Here is a 16,240-nt window from a genome sequence, read left to right as displayed (position 1 = left end):
CTCTCTTTCTTTCTTGTCTGTTGCCCAGGCTGGAGTGCAATGGCGTGATCTCGGCTCACTGCAACCTCCGCCTCCAGGGTTCAAGAGATTCTCCTGCCTCAGCCTCCTTAGCATCTGGGACTACAGGCACCCACCACCACACCTGACTAATTTTTTTGTATTTTTAGTAGAGATGGGGTTTCACTGTGTTGTCCAGGCTGGTCTCGAATTCCCGACCTCAGGTGATCTGCCCGCCTCAGCCTCCCAAATTGCTGGGATTACAGGCGTGAGCCACCGCACCCAGCCTCCTACAGCAGTATTTCCACTACTACCATACAATATATGCCACACTGTGCTTTTTAGTTGCATGAAAAGTGTAGCAAAATGGGTACCACAATTCCAAATAAAGGCTACAATCCTGGGAGTATGAGTGGCTTCATTTTCTCTTCCTGGCATCACAGGGTCTTCAGGATTTGGGGGTTTTGTTTTGATTTTATGTCCCCCAGTATCTTGTGCCTGTAGTAAAATATGGGAATTCTAGCACCCCTGATTGTGCTTTCACACATAAAGCTCAAGGAAACTAAACCACCTCATGATGTCCTCTCTGTGCAGACTACGCCATTCCGACAACAGATTTGATATCCCAGATTGAAATGCTGGGAGATCCATTCTTCAGGGACCAAGAGGGAAAGGAGAAAATGGAAAGGGTGGTTCACCTTCATGCCAGTGAGCATTTGTATTTGAAGAGCATTAAAGCGTGGCTGTTTGGAGCAAGTTAGACGGGATTAGGCTGCTGACATTTGAAGCTATACATTGGCATGATCCAAATTCTTTTTCTTAGTATTCTTGTCATATTGGCAGGATTCGGGTTTGGGAAATGGAAATGACAACTAGTAGGCCTTGGATCTTCTAGATGGGATAAGAGATGCTGGCTTGTTCGTTGGCCGATTTATGGTATACATTATATTATATATTAATATATAGACATACATACACATGCACATGCATGCACACACACACATATATGAAATTGCGGGTATGTGTGTCTGTGTAAATAAAAGACGTGCAGCCCTGGGTGGATTTAGAGGGACAGTGCAACTCTGATGGGCCCAAGCTGAGTCACAGCGGAAGACTGGGAAGACACACTGGAAATATTCTCTTTCTATGTCTGAGATAAAGGTTCTAAAGCCCAGAGAAGTTGTCCTCACCCTATTTTATTTATTTATTTTTTGAGACAGAGTTTTGCTCTCGTCACCCAGGCTGGAGTGCAATGGCGCGATCTCAGCTCACTGCAACCTCTGCCTCCTGGGTTCAAGCAATTCTCCTGCCTCAGCCTCCCAGGTAGCTGGGATTACAGGAGCACAACACCACACCCAGCTAATTTTTGTATTTTTAATAGAGATGGGTTTTCATCATGTTGGCCAGGCTGGTCTCAAACTCCTGACTTCAGGTGATCTACCCACCTTGGCCTCCCAAAGTGCTGGGATTACAGGTGTGAGCCACCGCGCCCAGCCAAACCCAGATATTTTAACTCTGTCTAGTGTTCTTTCTAACTTGACTACACTCCTTCAATTAAACTGGCTCTGAGTCTAGGAAGAAAGAAAAATTGTCACATGGAAGTATTTCTTTCTTAGTTCATGAGTTTTTATTTTTATTATTATTTATTTATTTAATTTTTGTTTTTTGAGATGCAGTCTCGCTCTGTCGCCCAGGCTGGAGTGCAGTGGCGCGATCTCGGCTCATTGCAACCTCCGACTCCTGGCTTCAAGCAATTCTTCTGCCTCCGCCTCCTGAGTAGCTGGGATTCCTACATGCACCACCACGCCCACAAGTGATCTGCCTGCCTCGGCCTCCCAAAGTGCTGGGATTATAGGCATGAGCTACCACGCCCGGCCTGTTTTAAATTTTTTTTATTTCCATGACACAGCCTCAAGAGGTCCCGATATGTGCCCCTGATATATTTTGCTATTCATATTACAAATAAATGTAGTATCTCAAGTTAGCTCCCATTTCTTATCTCGTTTCAGCACTTCTCTAGGGACACCTGGGTTCTGTTCTGTGTGTGTTAAGGCTTCACAGGCTAGGTTTTCCCATGTCCGATTCCTTGCAGTTGAGCTGCAATTGCTGGTGTCCCATCAGCCTCCACCCCAATTCCTCACTCACAGTTGACGGGAGAAATATCTGCAGCTTCCCTTGAAAGGCTTCTTCTTTTTTTCTACTCGTTGCCTTAGCTGTGGCTGTGGAGTCGTTTTATGTCTGGGCATTCCTTCCCCTGACCCATGAACTCTCCTACCCAGCCTTCCTGAACACTTCTCAGTGCATCGACTCTTTATTTATCTAAATTTTTACAGCAGTGGGTCCTTTCATGTCCAATTCTTGCTTTGTCATTGTTCTAACAACCCATATGGGGAATGTTTTCTGGGCAACACGGAAATGAATTCAAGATGAGTCTTTTATGTATATGAAACTGACCCAATAGTCCCATAGACAGTTTTTTTTTTTTTTTTTTTTTTTTGGATAAACATAGAAATTGTCCCTTCTAGTCTTTTTTTTTTTGAGACAGAATCTCACTGTGTCGCCCAGGCTGGAGTGCAATGGCACGATCTTGGCTCACTGCAACCTCCTCCTCCTGAGTTCAAGCGATTCTCCTGCTCAGTCTCCCAAGTAGCTGGGATTACAAGCACCCACCACCAAGCCTGGCTAATTTTTGTATTTTTAGTAGTGACAGGGTTTCGCCAGGCTGGTCTCGAACTCCTGACCTCAGGTGATCTGCCTGTGTCGGCCTCCCAAAGTGCTTGGATTATAGGTGTGAGCCACTGTGCCCGGCTTTGTTTTTATTTTTTAACAGCCTCCCAAAGGATTAGAAGTGTGAGCCACCTCGCCAGGCCCAGTTGCCAACAATTCTTGGTGTTCTTCCGCTTGTAGCTGCATCACTGCAATCCCTGCGTATGTCACCACATGGCCATCTTCCCTCCGTATGTCTGTGACTCCTCGTATAAAGATACCACTCAGATTGGGTTAGGGACCCACTCTACTCCAATACAACCTCATCTTAATTTATTACATCTGCAATGACCCTGTTTCCAAATAAGGTTACAGTCTGAGGTTCTGGGAAGGACATGAATTTTGGGGGACACTTTAATTCAGGTGTAGGAAAATGGCAACAGTATTTCAAAACTCACTCAGGCTGGGTGCAGTGGCTCACGCCTGTAATCCCAGCACTTTGGGAGGCCGAGGCAGGCGGATCACTAGGTCAGGGGATTGAGACCATCCTGGCTAACACGGTGAAACCCCATCTCTATTAAAAATACACACAAAAAAATTAGCCGGGCGTGGTGGCGGGTGCCTGTAGTCCCAGCTACTCGAGAGGCTGAGGCAGGAGAATGGCGTGAACCTGGGAGGCGGAGCTTGCAGTGAGCCGAGATCATGCCACTGCACTCCAGCCTGGGCAACAGAGTGAGACTCCGTGTCAAAAAAAAACAAACAAACAAACAAAAAAACCACCTCACTCGGTGAATATAATGTTTGCAGGGGAAGACAAATGTACATTAAATAAAGACCAATTACAATAGCAAATAACAAGGCCAGGCGCGGTGGCTCATGGCTGTAATCCCAGCACTTTGGAAGGCCGAGGCAGGTGGAGCATTTGAGGTCAGGAATTCGAGACAACACTGGCCAGCATGGTGAAACCCCATCTCCACTAAAAATACAAAAAAAATTAGCTGGTCATGGTGGTGCGCCTGTAATCTCAGCTACTTGGGAGGCTGAGGCAGGAGAATCACTTGAACCTGGGAGGCGGAGGTTGCAGTGAGCTGAGATCATACCACTGCACTCTAGTCTGGGCAACAGAGTGAGACTGTCTCAAAAAAAAGCAAATAATGAAATGCCAAGCATGAAAGAGTTTAATGTGGGCTGGAATAACTGGGTAAGTCTTCAGGAAAAGGTGAAACTTGGGTAGGTCATTGAAGGAAAGTGAGTGCAGGCATTTTGAGGTGGAGCACAGTGAGGTTAACACATGGAGGAGAGGATGATCAAGGGCTAAGTGGGTGAACAGGCTGGTGATGACTGGTCTAGCCTGAGAGGCAGAGATACGCTTTTGAAACTGGCCCCATAGTCCCATAGACAGTTGTTTTCAGATACACATAGAAATTGACCCTTTTGCTCTTAAAGCTTGAAACTTGTTTTTGTTTTATCTGAGTCCCTTCCTCAGGAAAGGACCTTCAGGAAGTATCAAAGAACTGAAACTCACCAGATCATCACACCAGATGCCTCCTTCCCCTCCCTAGCTCCTGTTTTCTTACACATTGTTACATTTTTTTCCCTGCTTATACATCCCTTGTTTTAGTCAGAGAGATGGATTTGAGACTGAGCTCTCATCTCCTCAGCTGCAGCACCCAATTAAAGCCTTTTTCCTTGGCAATACTAGTTGTCTCAGTGATTGGCTTTCTGTGCGACAAGCAGCAGGACCTAGACCAAATCTCTGGTGTTTTGGTAACACTTTCAGACCAAGTTTGTTTCTTTTTTTGTTTACTTGTTTTTAGATGGAGTCTCGCTCTGTCACCCAGGCTAGACTGCAAAGGCACGATCTCGGCTCACTGCAACTTCTGCCTCCTTGGTTCAAGTGATTCTCTTGCCTCAGCCTCCCAAGTAGCTGGGATTACAGGCATGCACCATCACACCTGGCTAATTTTTTGTATTTTTAGTAGAGACAGGGTTTCACCGTGTTAGCCAGGCTGGTCTTGAACTCCTGACCTCAAGTGATCTGTCTGCCTCAGCCTCCCAAATTGGTGGGATTATAGGCGAGAGCCACGATGCCTGGCCCAGACCAAGTTTTTAGAAGAAGCAAACTGAACCTCTATGTATGTCTTCCCAAATCAAACTTGGTGTTTTTTTTGAGATGGAGTTTTGCTCTTGTTGCCCAGGCTGGAGTGCAATGGTGCAATGTCGGCTCACTGCAACCTCCGCCTCCCGGGTTCAAACAATTCTCCTGCTTCAGCCTCCTGAGTAGCTGGGATTACAGGTGTGCGCCACTACGCCTGGCTAATTTTTTTGTATTATTAGTAGAGACATGATTTCACCATGGTGGCCTTGCTGGTCTTGAACTCCTGACCTCAGGTGATCTGCCTGCCTCGGCCTCCGAAAGTGCTGGGATTACAGGCATGAGCCACTGCGCCTGGCCATTTTCTTAGTTTTATCCATGAACTTTTCTATTTCAAATAGGTTGGGAATTAATATCTATGGAAGAGGATTCAACTATTCAGGCTTTCAAAATTGCCCCAGTATCCTGGCAAAAATTCGAACCTACATTTAGAGGCATAGAGACAGGTTGTGTTTTTGTTTTGTTTATTTTCGTTCTTAAACATTTGGGATATCCAAGGCTGATTTCTGAGAAGTAAAAACATTTGGTAATGTGTTGAAGTACGTCACATCATAAAAGAAGAGCCTGCAATGCATTATATTGGTTTTGTTTCTGCCTTCATTTTCCAGGGAGTAAATAAACCAAGACTTTTATACACATTACTAAATTTCTAATTATACCTTGGGAAAGAATAACCTTTGAGAGTACATAGTTATCTCCCCTTGTCTAAGACTAAAAGACATTGGTTTAGTCACTGATTTCATGAGATTTCTAAAGACTCTTTAAATTAAAAAAAAATACGTTAAGACACAGGGAATTTTAAAATACTGTATTTTATGAGGTTGGGTGCAGTGGCTCATGCCTGTAATCCCAGCACTTTGGGTTGCTGAGGTGGGTGGATCACCTAAGGTCAGGAGTTGGAGACCAGCTTGGCCAACGTGGTGAAACTCCATCTTTACTAAAAATATAAAAATTAGCCAGGTGTGGTGGCGTGCACCTGTAATCCCAGCTACTTGGGAGGCTGAGGCAGGAGAATTGCTTGAACCCAGGAGGCAGAGGTTGCAGTGAGCCAAGATCATGCCACTGCACTCCAGCCTGGGTGACAGAGTGAGATTCTGTCTCAAAAATAAACAAATTAATAAAAATAATAAAATTAAAATATTGTGTTTTAGGCCAAGCACGGTGGCTAATGCCTGTAATTCCAGTACTTTGGGAGGCCAAGGCAGGCGGATCACTTGAGGTCAGGAGCTCAAGATCAGCCTGGCCGACATGACAAAACCCTGTCTCTACTAAAAATATAAAAATTGGTTAGGTGCAGTGGCTTATGCCTGTAATCCCAGTACTTTGAGAGGCCGAGGCGGGTGGATCAGGAGGTCAGGCACAGGCGTTCAAGACCAGCCTGGCCAACATAATGAAACCTTGTCTCTACTAAAAATACAAAAAATTAGCCAGGCGTGGTGGCCTGTGCCTGTAGTCCTAGCTACCTGGGAGGCTAAGGCAGGAGAATCACTTGAACCTGAGAGGCAGAGGCTGCAGTGAGCCGAGATCACGCCGCTGCATTCCAACCCGAGCGACAGTGTGAGACTCTGTCTTAAAAAAAAAAAAAAAAAATTAGCTGGGTGTGGTGGTGCATGCCTGTGGTCCCAGCTACTCGAGAGGCTGAGGCATGAAAATTGCTTGAACCTGGAAGGGAGAGGTTGCAGTGAGCTGAGATAGTGCCACTGCACTTCAGCCTGGGAGACAGAGTGAGACTCTGTCTCAAAAAAAAGATTTTTTTTTAACTTTAGTTTATTTTGGCCTGAGCCACATAGATAATTTCCTGGATTTCTTTCTTTTTTTTTTTTTTTGAGACGGGGTCTCACTCTGTCTCCAGGCTGGAGTGCAGTGGTGCGACCTTGACTCACTGCAACCTCTTCCTCCTGGGTTCAAGCGACTCTCCTGCCTCAGCCTCCCAAGTAGCTGGGACTACAGGCACCCGCCACCACTCCCAGCTAATTTTTGTATTTTTAGTAGAGATGGAGTTTCACCATGTTGGCCAGGACGGTCTCGATCTCTTGACCTCATGATCTGCCCGCCTTGGCCTCCCAGAGTGCTGGGATTACTGGTGTGAGCCACCGTGCCTGGCCAATTCTCTGGATTTCTAAATAAAACTATAATGTCCTAAACTAGGACACAATATGTCACGTATTGTCTAATCTTATACTAGACAAGTTTGAACTCTGATATGATTCCTTTTCCTGTCCTCATTGCATAGTTTTTCTCCTGAATTTAGCAGTATATAGAAGTCTGATTTGTGGGAGGAAAACAGCCTTTTCTTCTGGATGCAGTGGCTCACGCCTGTAATCCCAGCACTTTGGGAGGCCGAGGCGGGCAGATCACCTGAGGTCTGGAGTTCAAGACCAGCCAGTCAACGTGGTAAAACTCCATCTCTACTGAAAATACAAAAATTGGCTGGGCATGGCGGCACATGCCTGTAATCCCAGCTACTCGGGAGTCTGAGGCAGGAGAATCACTTGAACCTGAGAGGCAGAGGTTTCAGTGAGCTGAGATTATGCCACTGCACTCCAGCCTGGACGACAGAGTGATACACCGTCTCAAAAAAAAAAAAAAAAAAAAGAATATGTATCTTTCTGTAAGGCTTTTTGTACAACAGCAATGAAGTCAGCTTTGATGAGAATTTATTAGTTTATGTTAAAATATGAAACACTTCCCGAATTTGTGTGTCATCCTTGCACAGGAGCCATGCTGATCTTCTCTGTATCATTCCAATTATTTATTTCTTTTTAGTATATTGCTGCCAAAGACAGCAAGTGATGACAATTTAATGTAATTCACCTAAATACTTCTGTAGTTTTAAAAAGGGCACCGTAAAATTATTCAATATTAAAATATCAAGGAATATCAAACTTTTCTTTTCTTTTTTTTTTTTTTTGAGGCGGAGTCTCGCTCTGTTTCCCAGGCTGGAGTGCGGTGGCGCGATCTGGGCTCACTGCAAACTCCGCCTCCCGGGTTCACGCCATTCTCCTGCCTCAGCCTCCCGAATAGCTGGGACTACAGGCGCCCGCCACCTCGCCCGGCTAATTTTTTTGTATTTTTAGTAGAGACAGGGTTTCACCGCGTTAGCCAGGATGGTCTCAATTTCCTGACCTCGTGATCCGCCCTCCTCGGACTCCCAAAGTGCTGGGATTACAGGCGTGAGCCACCGCGCCCGGCCTGTTTTGTTTTTTAAGATGGGGTCTTCAGGCATGGTGGTGCGTTCTTGTAGTCCCAGCTACTTGGGAGGCTGACGTGGAAGGGTTGCTTGAGCCCAGGAGGCAGAGGTTGCAGTGAGCTGAGATCGCGCCACTGCTCTCCAGCCTGGGTGACAGAGCCAGGCCTTATCTTAAAAAAAAAAAAAAAAAAAAAAACCAGTTGTCGGCCGGGCGCGGTGGCTCACGCCTGTAATCCTAGCACTTTGGAAGGCCAAGGCGGGCAGATCATGAGGTCAGGAGATCAAGACCATCCTGGCTAACACGGTGAAACCCCGTCTCTACTAAAAATACAAAAACAAAATTAGCCGGGCGTTGTGGCAGGCGCCTGTAGTCCCAGCTACTCGGGAGGCTGAGGCAGGAGAATGGCGTGAATCCGGGAAGTGGAGGTTGCAGTGAGCTGAGATCGCACCACTGCACTCTAGCCTGGGCGACAGAGCGAGACTCCATCTCAAAAAAAAGCAAACAAACAGTTGTCATCCAGGCTGAGGCTGGTGTGCTGTGGTGCAATCATAGAGCTAACTGCATCCCATCCTCAAACTCCTGGGCTTGGCCAGGCAAGGTGCCTCACGCCTGTAATCCCAGCGCTTTGGGAGGCCGAGAAAGGCGGATCACTTGAGGTCAGGAGTTCAAGACTAGCTTGGCAAACATGGTAAAACCCCATCTATACTAAAAATACAAAAACTTAGCCAGGTGTGGTGGCGGGCGCCTGTAATCCCAGCTACTTGGGAGACCGAGGCAGGAGAATTGCTTGAACCCAGGAGGCAGAGCTTGCAGTGAGCCGAGATTGCACCACATCACTTCAGCCTGGGCGACAGAGCGAGACTCCGTCTCAAAAAACAAAAAACAAAACAAAACAAAAAAACCCTCCTGGGCTCAAGGGATCTTCTCGTCTTAGGCCACAGATGTGTGCCACCATGCAAGGCTAAATTTTAAAAGTTTTTTTGTAGAGACAGAGTTCATGTAGGGTGGAGGGAGGGGTTGATGTTGCTTTGTTGCTCAGCCTGGTCTCAAACTCCTGGCCTCAAGTGATCCTCCCACATCGGCCTCCCATCGGCTTGTCCTCATCACCCAGTGACCCCAAGACTTGCCTTCACTGAAAATGATTGTACCCTCAAATGGGTTTTATTTCCTATCAGTAGATAGATAGTTCCATTGGATATGTCACCGTACTTATGAGATTAAGCACATGGGTCTGATCTCTCGGCTGGACCAATTTAGTGTGCCAAGTCTATAGCTACAGATCTGGTTTCTTTATATTGAATTTTTTTTTCTTTTTTTTGAGACAGAGTCTCACTCTGTCACCTAGGCTGGAGTGCAGTATGATCTTGGCTCACTACAGTCTCTGCCTCCTGGGTTCAAGTGATTCTCCTGCCTCTGCCTGTGGAGTAGCTGGGATTATAGGCGCCCACCACCACGCCTGGCTAATTTTTGTATTTTTATTTATTTATTATTATTTTTTTGAGACGGAGTCTCGCTCTGTCACCCAGGCTGGAGTGCAGTGGTGCAATCTCGGCTCACTGCGACCTCCACCTCCTGGGTTCAAGCAATTCTCTGCCTCAGCCTCCAAAGTTGCTGGGATAACAGGTGCTCACCACCACGCCCAGCTACTTTTTTGTATTTTTAGTAGAGACAGGGTTTCACCATCTTGGCCAGGCTGGTCTTGAACTCCTGACCTCGTGATCCACTCGCCTCTGCCTCCCAAAGTGCTGGGATTACAGGCATGAGCCACCATGCCCAGCCACTTTTTGTATTTTTAGTAGAGATGGGGTTTCGCCACGTTGGCCAGGCTGGTCTCGAACTCCTGACCTCAAGTGATCCATCTGCCTTGGCCTCCCAAAGTATTGGGATTACAGGCGTGAGCCACCACACCCTGCCTAAATTGAATTCTTTATGGATTATGTCATCTGTGGAATGTCTGTAGGTTTGAGCAGTAAATTGCAGATTGTAAAAACAGTTTCTTCCTGGGTTTATATCCTGGTTGAGTCCCACCCCCCCCCACCCCCTCAAAAAACATCTTTAATGGACTGTCTTGGTTTTCTACTTTCCTTCAAGAAATGCAGGGTGACGGCACTGTCCCACTGTAAGGAGTGCCATTCACACCGTATTCTCTGTGGCTGTGATCCAGGGCTGGCCATTCACTGAGATTCCGACATGAATGGTGCTTCCTGGAGTTGGGCACCACCGTGGCCCTGTTTCTTCATGACATGTTTATACATTTTCAAGAAAAGTAAATAAGGTGCATGTATTTATAAATAAGGTGCATGTATTTATAAATAAGGTGCATGTATTTATAAATAAGGTGCATGTATTTATAAATAAGGTGCATGTATTTATAAATAAGGTGTATGTATTTATAAATAAGGTGTACGTATTTATAAATAAGGTGTATGTATTTATAAATAAGGTGTATGTATTTATAAAGTGTCAGAGTTCACAGAGAGATTCCAAACAAGCATGCTGGAGTCAGACAGAAGGTTCCTGTCCCAGCTCTGATGATGAACAGCTGTACGACCCAGGACAGGATAATCAGGCTTGCCAAGTCTCAGTCTGATTTCTGTAAAATGAAGGCAGAGGTAATACTCAGGTTACTGTGGGGTTTCAATAGAAAAAAATTTAGGTTTAAATGATTACCACAGCGCCTGTCAAATCACGTTCTGGGGTCACTAATTTCCCAAGTTCATAAATTTCCCAAGGGAAATGATAGTAACTGATGGTCACCACTGTGTCCCTGGGCCTAACTCCACCCCTAACCCCACAGTTGGTATCCAGTCAACATTTGTCTTAGTGTGCTTCTCCCCACATCCTCTATCAAGAACATATGTGGCTCTGATACTATCAAAATGTCAACTAATGAATTGTACACAACCAGTTACTAGGTTCGAATGGTTCAAATCTAGCTTTGCCAGTGCCTAAGTCTTCCTTTCCTTGAAGATGCGTGTGCTGTCATATGGGTTTCCTTTCTGTCCTGTCAGTGACAGCTTAACTCAGCTAGATACTCGCCACAGTAATGAGGACAAAGTGCACCTCTCATCTCTGAGTGTTACCTTTAAAAGGATTTTTCTCTATTTTTCTTTAAAATGGGTTTTCTGTCTTAAAAAAAATCATGTTTTGTCCCTATTTTTCCATTATATATAATTACTTATTTATTTATTTTGAGATGGAGTTTCACTCTTGTTGCCCAGGCTGGAGTCCATTGGTGCAGTCTCAGCTCACTGCAACCTCTGCCTCCCGGGTTCAAGCGATTCTTCTGCCTCAGCCTCCTGAGTAACTGGGATTACAGGTGCCCACCACCACTCTTGGCTAATTTATTTTATTATTATTTTTTTATTTTTAGTAGAGACGGAGTTTCGCCATGTTGGCCAGGCTGGTCTCGAACTCCTGACCTCAGGTGATCCACCTGCTTCACCCTCCCAAATTGCTGGGATTACAGGCATGAGTCACTGTGCCTGGTCTATATATAATTATTTAAAAATACTCACAAAGTAGGCTGCGTGCAGTGGCTCATGCCTGTAATCCCTGCACTTTAGGAGGCCGAGGCAGGAGGATCACTTGAGCCCAGGAGTTCGAGACCAGCCTGGGCCACATAGCGAGATCTTGTCTCTATTCTCTAAATAAAATGCCTATAAAGTAGAAAAATACTTTTAATATAATGAAAGTGGGAATTAAAAAAAAACACCCAGCACCAAAGACTGTATACATAGTATTTCAATTTTGTGAAAGAAAATCGTCTCAGCACATTGCCCATGGGGTAGCCCTGCTGAGCAGACACAGTCAAAAAAATAATAATTAATAAAAAAGAAAACTCTGGGTTGGGCCTGGTGGCTCATGCCTATTATCTCAGCACTCAGAGGCCAAGGAGAGTGGATCGCTTGAGTCCAGGAGTTCAAGACCAGCCTCGGCAACATGGCAAAACCCCGTCTCTACAAAAAAAACCACAAAAATTAGCCGGACATGGTAGTGCGCACCTGTGGTCCCAGCTACTTGGGAGGCTGAGGTGGGAGGATCACTTGAGCCTGGGAGGCAGAGGTTGCAGTGAGTTGACATGGCGCCACTGCACTCCAGCCTGGGAGACAGAGCCGGACCCTGTCTCAAAAAATTATGTGTGTCAATGTGTGTATTGTGTATGCATGCTGATAAGAATAAAAAAAAAAAAGACCAGAAGGAGAGAAAGCACAACATTCACAGTAGTAATCTTTGGGTAGTGGGACTATAGATTTTTTTTCTTCTTATGTCTTTTTCTTCTTCTTTTTTTTTTTTCTGAGACGGAGTCTTGCTCTGTCGCCCAGGCTGGAGTGCAGTGGCGATCTTGGCTCACTGCAAGCTCCGCCTCCCGAGTTCACGCCATTCTCCTGCCTCAGCCTCCCGAGTAGCTGGGACTACAGGCGCCAGCCACCACGCCCGGCTAATTTTTTGTATTTTTACAAAATAGAGTAGAGATGGGGTTTCACCGTGTTAGCCAGGATGGTTTCGATCTCCTGACCTCGTGATCTGCCCGCCTCGGCCTCCCAAAGTGTTGGGATTACAGGCGTGAGCCACTGCGCCCGGCCTAGGCTACCTACTTTTCTTTACCCCCGACTATAACCACCATCTGTCATCAAGATTACTGTGAGAACAGGCCAGGCGCAGTGGCTCACACCTCTAATCCCAGCACTTTGGGAGTCCGAGGCGGGTGGATCACCTGAGGTCAGGAATTAGAGACCAGCCTGGCCAACATGGTGAAACCCCGTCTCTACTAAAAATATAAAAAAATTAGCCGAGTGTGGTGGTGGGCGCCTGTAATCCCAGCTACTTGGGAGGCTAAGGTAGGAGAATTGCTTGAACCCAGGAAACAGAGGTTGCATTGAGCCAACGTGGTGTCACTGCACTCCAGCCTGGATAACAGAGCGAGACTCCGTCTCAAAAAAAAAAAAAACGGTTAGTGTGAGACCACCTTCTATTTGGTCTTCTGACTCTAGTCACATCCGCTCCCACACAGCCCCCAGAGTGATCTTTATAAAATGCAAATATTATCATGCCACACTCACCTGCTTCACTGATACTTTACTGCCCTCAGGCTAAAGCCTTTTATCGCCTGGCTCCTTCTTTCTCCATCTTTATTATCCCCTGTTTCACCTCCTTTCACTATATGTCAGCTTGCCAAATAACTTGCTTTTCTTCAAATTCTCCTCATTCTAATTCTTTATACAGACTCCCCTATAGCCACCATCTCCACCTGCCTAATTTAAGGTCTGAAGCAGTAAGTAGGAATAATTTTATAGCACAAAGTGCCTATATTAAAGGAGAAGAAAGATCACAAATCAATGATGTCAGCTTTCACTTTAAGAAACTATAAAGAAAAGAGTAAATACAACCTAAAATAAGCAGAAGAAAGATAATATAAATTAAAATGGAAACCAATGAAATAGAAAATAGAAAACAATAAGGAAAATCAGTGAAACCAAAAGCTGGTTCTTTGAGAAGACCAATATAATTTATAAACCATTAGCCTGACTCATCATTAAAAAAGAGAGAAGACAAAAATTATCGGTATCAGTAATGAGGTGACCTCACTACAGACTCTAAAGTGATTTAAAGCATGAGAAAAGAATATTCTCTTAGCACATTCTTGCTGCTATAACAAAATAGACTGGGTTATTTACAAAGAACAAATTTATTTCTTACAGTTCTGGAGACTAGGAAGTCCAAGGTAAAGGTGCTGGCATTCAGTGTCTGGTGAGGTCCTTCTTGTCATTAATACATCTCCACATGGTAGAAGGCGGAACATGAAAGAGCATAGGGGGATGAACACTGTGTGCTCACATGGTTGATGAGAATGAACCCATTCCCTCAAGCCCTTTATAAGGGCCCCAGTTCCACCCATAACGGCTCTACCCTCGTGACTTTATCACCTCCTAAAAGCCCCATCTCTTATTACTACCACATTAGCAATTAAGTTTCAACATACAAATTTTGGGAGATATATTCAGACCATAGCAAATTTCACTAAAAACTGTATGTCAATAAATTTGACAACTTATATGAAATGGACAAATTCCCACCAACTACTGAAACTCACTGAAGAAGAAATAACCTGAATAGCCCTATATCTATTAAAGAGATTGAATTTATAGTTAAGATTGATCTTTGATTTTTTTTTTTTTTTTTTTGAGATAAGGTCTCGCTTTGTCACCCAGGCTGAATGCAGTGGTGTGATCACTTCTCTAGGGAGTCTGTGCAGAAGCAGAGGAAAATTCATGTTCAAATTGGTCTGTAAACCCAGCATAATAGCGTTAAATCACAGCTCTGGGGACAAGCCAGGGAGAAGTTCATTTACATGAATGAATTTCCAAACTAGGGTCCATTTCTATGATTCTTTTTTTTTTTTTTTTTTTTTTTGAGATGGAGTCTCACTATGTCGCCCAGGCTGGAGTGCAGTGGTGCAGTCCCAGCTCACTGCAACCTCCGCTTCCAGGGTTCAAGTGATTCTCCTGCCTCCAAGTGATTCTCCTGCCTCCTCAGCCTCCCAGGTGGCTGGGATTACAGGCACGCGCCACCATGCTCAGCTAATTTTGTATTTTTAGTAGAGACAGGATTTCACCATGTTGGCCAGGCTGATCTGGAACTCCCCACCTCAGGTGATCTGCCTGCCTCAGTCTCCCAAAGTGCTGGGATTACAGGAGGGAGCCACTGTGCCCGGCCTCATATCTATGATTTGACAGACAGCCTCTCTACACTTACAACAACCAATTGTGGAGATCTTGGATATATTCATGAAAGTATCATTTCTCATCTCTCTCCATTCTGACCCTCAACACAGTGCTGTCTCCCAGCCTGTTTGTACCCGTAACAAAATTGAGTGATAAATTCAGGGATAAAGAGAAAGGAGCTTTCCAACTTGATAAAGTCCTGTTTTGTTGAATGAACTTCTATAGCTATACCCTAAATGCTTTCAAAAAGAACACTGTTACTTTAATTTCACAAGATATATGTGTGTTTATACACATATACAGACAGCACTTCAAGAGCCTTCTTCCTATCTTTGTACCAACAAAACGCCAGTGAAATTGTGTTTCTCCCACCACTGAGCAAATGGGGTCCTCATTCCTCTCAGTTTAACAGAGTCATAGGAAACAAGAAGAAAGATGAGAACTCTGACTTGTCTTTTTGAAGAACATGGCTATCTTTAAAATGATATTAAGGCTGAGCAACGGTGGCTCACACCTGTAATCCCAACACTTTTGGAGCCTGAGGTGGGTGGATCACTTGAGGTCGGTCAGGAGTTTGAGACCAGCCAGGCCAACGTGGTGAAACCCTGTCTCTACTAAAAATATAAAATTTAGCAGGGAGTGGTGGCGGGCGCCTGTAGTCCTACCTACCCAGGAGGCTGAGACAGTAGAATCACTTGAACCCAGGAGGCGGAGGTTGCAGTGAGCGGAGATGGCACCACTGCACTCCAGCCTGGGTGACAGAGCGACACTCTTGTCTCAAAAAATAAAATAACATGATACCGAACTGTCTGGTAGCCCACATTCATAGCACTCCAATAAATCAGTGTGTACTATAGAGTTAGTTGCATAATGTTCTGCCCTACAAAATTGACCAGGAACCATCAGATTAATAGGCATTCAACAAAAAAATTAAGTATTTTTAATTGCTGTTCTGTGAGTTACCCTTTTTCCTTCCTCACGTAATAATCTGCACACACGAGAAAATACTCCTGAACTTGAGTTTCTATTTTTTTTCTTTTCCCTATTTGCCTTCTAAAACTCCCAGGTGTTAAAAAAAAAAAAAGGTCTCAAACTTAATGCACATTACAGACTTCTTTTCTGACATACAAAATCGTCATCTTAACCTAGTTTTCTTCTCCAAAGTGGTCAAGAGGGAAAACCTCAAGCTTATATTCAGATCTATGTAAACCACTGGATTGCCTATCTGGTATTTCCTTTTGCAGAGAATCACTAGAGGACTAAATAAGACGAGGCAAAGTTTAGACAAGAATCTGATGGCTTGTTTCTCCGAGATGAAACCTTGGAGAAAGGCTTCCCCAGATTCTAGTCTGGATTCACTTTACTACATGCTCTTCCCTGCTCTCTAGCTCAATACTCTGGAGAGAAATGAAACTTTTATTTGCTCGAGCAGAAAAAGAAGTTAAGAAGGCCACGAACATGTAGCG

The 16,240-nt window shown here is 44.8% G+C and overlaps 1 non-coding gene across 1 annotated transcript; it reads right to left on the bottom strand.

Moving 5' to 3' along the window:
* Nucleotides 1-7,529: 7,529 nt before the first annotated feature.
* On the bottom strand, nt 7,530-7,641 carry LOC112134423 (U6 spliceosomal RNA). Its single transcript, XR_002915856.1, has one exon. It is a non-coding gene; the product is annotated as a U6 spliceosomal RNA (small nuclear RNA).
* Between the last annotated feature and the right edge of the window lie 8,599 nt (nt 7,642-16,240).

This window comes from Pongo abelii, chromosome 6 (assembly GCF_028885655.2).
Source record: "Pongo abelii isolate AG06213 chromosome 6, NHGRI_mPonAbe1-v2.0_pri, whole genome shotgun sequence".
NCBI lineage: Eukaryota > Metazoa > Chordata > Mammalia > Primates > Hominidae > Pongo > Pongo abelii.
Note: the sequence above shows the minus strand (reverse complement) of the source record. Positions and strands in the feature narration are given on the sequence as shown.